Raw genomic sequence first — 7,376 nt, forward strand, 5'->3', positions numbered from 1 at the left:
GTTACCGTGTTATATGTGAAATAACAATGAGAAGAATGAGTCAATTCTCAAAGTTTGTAGAAAGAACTACGCCTCAAAAACTGCAACAAAAAACAAAGCTGCTGAATGAGGAGCTTCAGGTTAAATTGGGTGTTTTTTCTGAGAACAAAAAGGTTCTATCTACAAAGTTATTCTCAGACTTAGTGTTATAATGTTCTATGTGTGGCCCAATCATCTTTTGGAATATTCATAGAAGGACCAATCAAATGCTGTTTTTCTATTGTGCCAGGAGGCTGTCTATTTCCCTCCATAGGCTAGGCTGTATAGAACTAAACTGGAAAACTGAAAAAATGTCTCGCATAACTAAAGCCAAATTTAATCATAATTTAAGGGTTCATGATTTCCTGGATGATCTAACAAATAACAGTTGAGTTATCCTCTTAAAAACACTTTTCTTTCAATTCTAGTTGAAGAAATTGTTATTCTTGTGCATTATTAGCTAAGGACATAATCACTAGCTACTAAAAAGGATAGCGTTGGCTAGCAGTAACTAGTCTTAGAACATGATACTTATTAATCAAATTAGAAATGGTGTTGGTAAGGAATTCACTGGAAATGACTGAATTAACAGTTGTTTTATAGGCTTTTGCTTTTGCTGAGGTGAATTTTTAGAATTAGGTCATGTTAGGAATGCTAGCGTTAGCTAGCGCTAGTTAATGCTAGCTATCCATCCATCCATTTTCCGCCGCTTATCCGGGGTCGGGTCGCGGTGGCAGCACACCCAGCAGACCGACCCAGGCTTCCCTCTCACCCGCAACATTTTCCAGCTCGTTCTGGGGGACCCCGAGACGTTCCCAGGCCAGCCGGGAGATATAATCCCTCCAGCGTGTCCTGGGTCTTCCCCGGGGCCTCTTCCCAGAGGCCCCGGGGAAACCGGGGCCTCTGGTTAGTTAAAGCTAGCTAGCAGTAATAGAAATCTGATGTTTGACAGGGCATTGTTTGACATGTGACTGTATTTTTTGCCCCAATGGTGTTGTAATGTGTTTGTAGAGAGGAAAATGCCAGGTTGGGGGAAAAGAAAAGAAAGAGACCAACTGCTGGAGGGACTGGAGCTTGTAATGTACGTGATGTATGTGAACAGTAATTAATACTATATCTATTTTTATTGCATGAAATGATTTACAAATGAGCTAATTAGTGTTAATGGATAAGTGAATAAAATGTGATATAAGTATGTGATGCATATTAATTGTAAGTGATACTATGTATACTTGTATTGCATGAAATCAATCTCAAATGAGTTCCTTTTGAGGTGCTGATGAATAGGTGAATAGTATGTGATGTTTGTATGTGATACATATGAATTGCAAGTGATATTTTTATTGCATGAAAATGGTTTTCAAATGAGTTCCTTTTTACAGTAAGTAACTCACTGTTGTATTATTCTTTGTTTTTGCTGCACTGTCTTATCATAGCAGTCCTGCCTGTCCTTCCAGCCTTGATTGCCCTTTAACCACCAGTGGTTAATTCAACATGAATAGCAGATTACTGGCGCTGCAGACCTAAAAGCAAGGCAGATTTTGGTGCGTCCTTTCTGTGCCTGATCCGATTTGAATACTTCTTTTATCTGCTGTGTGTGCTAAAATGCACATTACCACTAAAGATATAAAAGTGAAAACATTTTGTTTAGCCTTTACACAAGTCAATATCTTGTCCTGAGGAACTCAGAAATATAATATTGCACATTGTGTTTGTGAATAGAAAGTGATTATTGTGTAATATGATAAATACAAGACAACATTTTGATTGTGTTGTTACTCATTTGTCAAAAGTGATACCTGACCATTACAAATACAATTTGAAACAACAAAAACAAAAACAAATGGTAAAGCATTCAATATTTTATTATTATCATGATTTATATGTAGCCAGTTTTGACTGTGTGAAAGATGACTGGGATGTGACTTCTATTTGGCCTTGTGGCCATTCATCTGCGGGTATGGAGGAAGGAGGAACTTCCATGACTCATTCCAACCAGAGAGCGACTTAACGGGCATTTGATTTTTCAGATCACCAGGCCGGGCCGAGATCATCCAAGATTCTGCCCACTCCTCAAAGAACTTGTCTGGGGTTTGGTTCTCCATCTTACGGTTCTTTGCGGAAGCACCATCTCTCTTGGGACGTGGTTGGGTTTTACCCAATAGGTGGCATCCTGCCCATTTTCTCTCTGATTGTTTCTCCTTCTCAATGTTATAGTATAAATGCATCCTTGTTTTGGTCTTGTTTGTTAGAATCACTAGAGGGTCAACAGGTTCCTTAGACTTAGTTTTGTTTTTGGTCTGTGCACTGGCGTCCTGGAGGAACCGATGGGAGTTTACCCAAAGCCTGAAGGTTGCAGGGTTGTTACTTAAGTCAGTATTGATGTTGATCTGTTTGTTCTTTGTGCTTGACCACATTACCGCATAGTGACACGGGTTAGGAGAAGACTCCACCCAAGATTGCTCCATTTGGGGCATGGGGTTGGCGAGTCGGAACGACCTTCCCCACTTAGTGCTATGTCCATTTTCAGTGGTGTCCTGCTGCTGAGTAGTGTTGGTTATGCTTTTCCCAGGTATCCCTGATGATTCATCCATTTTATTGTTCAGAAGTGATCCAGCTCTCCATGAAGCGTTCCACTGTTTCTCAGGATATCTTTCCCTGAATACCTGGTTGTTAAAAGACTGGCTGATTTTAGTGTTGGCTCTCTGCAAGGATATCTTCTCCCTCTGGGGTTGGATCTCCATTAACACATCCACTTCGTTCTCTTGAGGTACTTGCTCAGTGCAGTGTGCTGTGTGGTAGATGGACCACCTCCAGGCCTCCCTCCACTGGGTTAAGGAGGGTCTGTCATGATGGAATGGCGTTTCTGAGACCATCCAAGCTTCTTGCCAATCAGAAACTGACCGAGAATACCTCCCCTGTGTATGTGAATCACCAGGATTGTGCGAAGCCACACTTGACCTTACTTGGCTGGTTTGTGCCCTACCATGCCCAGATTCTGTTCTTGCTTGGCGCCTTAAGAACATCCATGAATCTGCCCAACTATGCTCCCCTGTCGGCCCATTCTTGGGGAGTTCCACAGGTACAAAATGATCCCGGTCCCTTGCACGATCTACCCGGACTTGCGGTGTGGTGGACCAACCCTGCTGCCAAGCTTCAGTCTCCTGACGTAGGGACTGACAGGTGAATTTCCATGAGCCATTCCACTCTGAGGTAGTGGGGTTCATATCTTCTCCCCTCTCAGATGTCCTGAAAGGCCTTGAAGGGTCAGGCCTCATTCTTCTTCTCTCGATTCTCATTCTGTGTTTCAGTGTCTTCCAGGAGTCCTTCCATTCTGAGACAGACAAGCCATTTTCAAGGTGTCTCAGATGATTCAGTTGAGATTGGGTTAATTTTCTATTTGGACTAAAAATCACATAGTTTTTCAGTTGCTCATAGCAAGAGTCTACTTTCTCGGATGTTGAATACTGAGCCTTTTGGTTGTTCTCCACCTTCTGAGCATCTGAAGCAGTTTTCCTCTTTGGTGGCAAACACTTTAGGACTTTCTCTAATTCCTCACATGGTTTCGAGTTATTTTTGGTCACCTGCCAAGACTTGCTCCACTCAGTTAGAGCATTAAATTCATTACAAAGCTGCAAGTATAGATCTTTGTGTTTCTTCTCTTGATACACAAGCATGACTTTCTGGAGATGTGACTCTCTCTGCTGGCTGCAATCATCTGAAGTATCGCTGTGATCTTGAGAGGGATCCGAACTCTTGTGGTTGTTGAACGCCAACATGGTGGTTCTCCATGAGTTGGCCCACTCTGAATTGTGAGATTTTTTAACTTGAGGCAACTTGCAGCCATGATGGTTAACTAGCTTCCAACTTTCTTCCGAGTTGGAACTCTTCTCTCGATCCATATCATGCTTTTCAGCAGTAGACTCGTTCTTTAGACCATCATTTGGAACAGTACAATCCTGCTGACTTTCTGGCTTGCTGGATCTCCATGACTCGCTCCACTCTGATGAGCACAAGGCTTCATTGTGGTGCTGAGTCTCCACCAGCAAAGTGAAGAATCCATATTTTGCAACACTTTCTTCATTTACGGAAGATGTATCATCCTTCTTATTGTTGTGGTTTGATTTTCTCCAGGACATTTGCCACTCCTCAGTGGCAAGGCTCAAGTCTAGGTCTTTTGATTCCACCACTCTGTAGTCAGGTTTATTACATAGATGAAGGTTGTGCGGATCAATTAAGTTAGGTTCATTTAGCCAAGGCTTGCCTGGTTCAGAGTAAGGCTGCTGGGTAGCAAGCATCCAGCACTGGCCCCAGTTAGATTCAGCATTAGTGCCTTCTACTGGTAATGGCAAGGATTTGTTGTACTTCCAAGACTTCCCCCACACCATTGCAGAAGGTTGAGTCTGTGTGATAAACATGAGTAATTGTAGCCTTTTTAAATTCTTGTCCTGCCCCGTTTTCTCCTTGTTTTTGGGGGCTGGAGTGGAAAAGCCACTGATTTGTTTTTCTGGTCTGCCATGTGGACCTAAACCTGCACCACGAGGAAGAGCAGGAGGAACCTGGGGCGCCTTGCTCTTCCAGACATTGCTGTCGTCCGTCTGATTCTGATCAGGTTGAATTTTTCTCTCCACCCTTTTGAAGCCTCCCTGTCTGGCAGCCAAACGATTTGCCCAGTCTTTGTTAATACTATGGGAAAAAAATATAGAAGAAAAACATGTAATAATGCCTCCATGTACTCATATTATAGTAACACCATTCATTTAAGTATTACATCACTACATCACTCAGGTTTTTCAGATGCTAATATTGATCACACCCTCATATGTTGTGATGCTGTTTTCTGTAACAGCTGTGGCGCAATAAAGGTGTAGTTTGTTGGCTACAGTATGTATGACGCATTTATATTCACAGAGGAAGTCTAAAGGTGTGAGGACAGCAGTATGTATGACTAGACTGTTTATATTTAGGCATAAGGTGGCACTCTGAGTAGGGTGAGACAATGTTAAATACTGACTTCAATAAAACCACACGTTTATTTGTACAAGAAATGGGGAGTGTTTTTCTGCCACAATGTTGGGGAGTTGTACCGATGTAATGTCACTTTATTGTTTTATTCAAACAGAAGAACATACGCTCACACATGCACACACATGCCTACACATGCCTACACAGACTCAATATAATTACAGTCATTTTCTTTATTTTCTTTGTTTTTTCTTTTGTTGTCTATACATTTTTCCTTTACTGTTTGTAATTTTGTATAATTTTAAATATTGTATAGGTGAAGGCTTCAAATAAGCCCAGTTGGCTTTTTGTCTCTTGCTGCACTGTGATATTCATTCATCTCTGCTGTGACTTGTATTGTATTGTTTGAATTGTTAAATTAAGTTAAAATACAAGTTTAAAACCATATGAGTTAAAATATAAACTGCTCATTTATAATTAAATATGAAATGGATAGAACTGGCTTTAACTTTAACTTCCTGTGGGGAAATTTTGTTGGAAATTCTATTTGCGGTCAGATGTACAGTAGCTGCACCCGACATTCATTTCTTCAAGGTTTAGTGTCAACTTTAAAAACCCTATTTGTGTCATCACTCCCAGTAAATCTGTTCAGCTATGAAAGCTGTCCGAAGGGTCATGACACATAATCCGTTGTAGTTGATGTAGCTCATGTCTGAGCTCTGGTGTCAAAGTTAACCGCTAACCCTTAGTATGGTGATGGATCCAATTTCCCTCTCACTCATCTGTTTAAATCTTTTTTTGGTTGCACAACAAAGTTATCTTTGAGATACTTCAATTCATATATGACGATTACATAACATTTTGGGCAGAGGAAACTAACCCGATAGCATCTGTTGTACGAAAGCCTGGACCCACCTGGCTTTCGTACAACTCCAACGTAAAGCCATTATTAGACGGTCGGAGCAACTGATTGGGTATGACGAGCAAGAAATCCATGGAGGGAGAGTGGGGGTCGGACAGGGAGAACAAACCCGGGAGGTGTCAGTGTGGTCTTACTTTACCAGGGCTTATTATGTAACTTTTGTATTTTATAAATGCCGGTTATGTAACAAAATGTCTAATTTTAACCCAAACCACCATAGTTTTTTATACAACAATCAAATTAAACCACAATTGGTTTTGTAAACCTAACAAAATTACATTGTTTAAGATGTCGTTTAATCTTTTTAATATTAATGAAGGACATTTAAGATTTAACCAAAACCTTCCAGAACGGAGTGAAGACGGGGAACTGAAGTAGGGATTCTGTGATTTAAGTATGAATATTATTTTTTATGAGGGGTTAAAGAGAGAATAGAACTTGAAAAGGACCAACATATGATATGTTGTGTTCTCGGTCACTGCGCTTTGTAAGTGTAGTTTCCTGTTTATGTTTATCAGTGTAACCGAGGCCGTGTTCATCCAGAGCAGTGGTTCTCAGATGGGCGTGTGTACCTGAGGGTACGTGAGATTTCTTTCCCAAATCTATTTGAAATTAGCATCCACTCAAAAATGTTATGTTCATAAACTTCATTCCTATATTAAAATAGACACTGATGGCAGATCGCTGTGTATTACTTTCTTTTTTTTTTCCAACAAAAATGATTTTGCGCCGGAAAAAGTATTTTGTAGAAACATCACAGAAAAAAGGTCAGCTAAGATGTGTTACAGACCAAAGAACAGCAATCTCTTGACACCTTTCCTGTCCCTCTAATACAACTAGGAAGGCAAAATGCCAAAACAATCTTGCAAAAATATTACATTTAAAAAATGAAGATTTCATGTGTTTGTGGCCTTACGCGGTCAGAGCGCTGCTCTCCACGCGGTCCTGCTCCTGCTGCAGCTTCTCTCCGTAGTCCCTCTCTCGGATCTGCCAGACGTTCTTCATGATGGAGGCGTCGCAGCCGGCCACCTCGGGGTGCTTGTCATTGGACATCTTTAAACCTGCTTCAAACTACCTGCACGCACACACACACACACACACACACACACACACACACACAAGGATGATGAACCTCTGAGAAATTATTAATTTGAACACGTCTTTTTCAGGTGCAGTAATATCTATCAGCTTGGTGATGTACCTCAGCGTTGGTGATGCTCTGCGTGCTCCGTGTGGCGGTCTGCTGCTGCTCTCTTAAATACTGCCACTTGAAGAGTCATTAACCCCGCTGATGTCTGAGGGGCTGTGCTAACTAAAAATATAACACACACACACCATAGAGGGAGACGAGGATCACTGCCTTCTGCAAACTCATAAATGTGAGTGACCGCTCCAATAAGTGATGCAGTGATCCCAACAATCTCAAAATAACCTGAATATAATGTCATATATTGCCTAATATGTAACCTTA

The 7,376-nt window shown here is 41.2% G+C and overlaps 1 long non-coding RNA gene across 1 annotated transcript; it reads right to left on the bottom strand.

Moving 5' to 3' along the window:
• Positions 1-1,875: 1,875 nt before the first annotated feature.
• On the bottom strand, positions 1,876-7,129 carry LOC137784040 (uncharacterized). The gene is made up of 3 exons (XR_011077374.1): positions 7,107-7,129; positions 6,822-6,980; positions 1,876-4,704 (listed from the first exon to the last, which is right to left on the bottom strand). It is a non-coding gene; the product is annotated as an uncharacterized lncRNA (long non-coding RNA).
• Positions 7,130-7,376: the final 247 nt, after the last annotated feature.

This window comes from Clinocottus analis, unplaced genomic scaffold (genome assembly GCF_023055335.1).
Source record: "Clinocottus analis isolate CAN_PGR_092001 unplaced genomic scaffold, fCliAna1.0.p SCAF_13, whole genome shotgun sequence".
Taxonomy (NCBI): Eukaryota; Metazoa; Chordata; class Actinopteri; order Perciformes; family Cottidae; genus Clinocottus; species Clinocottus analis.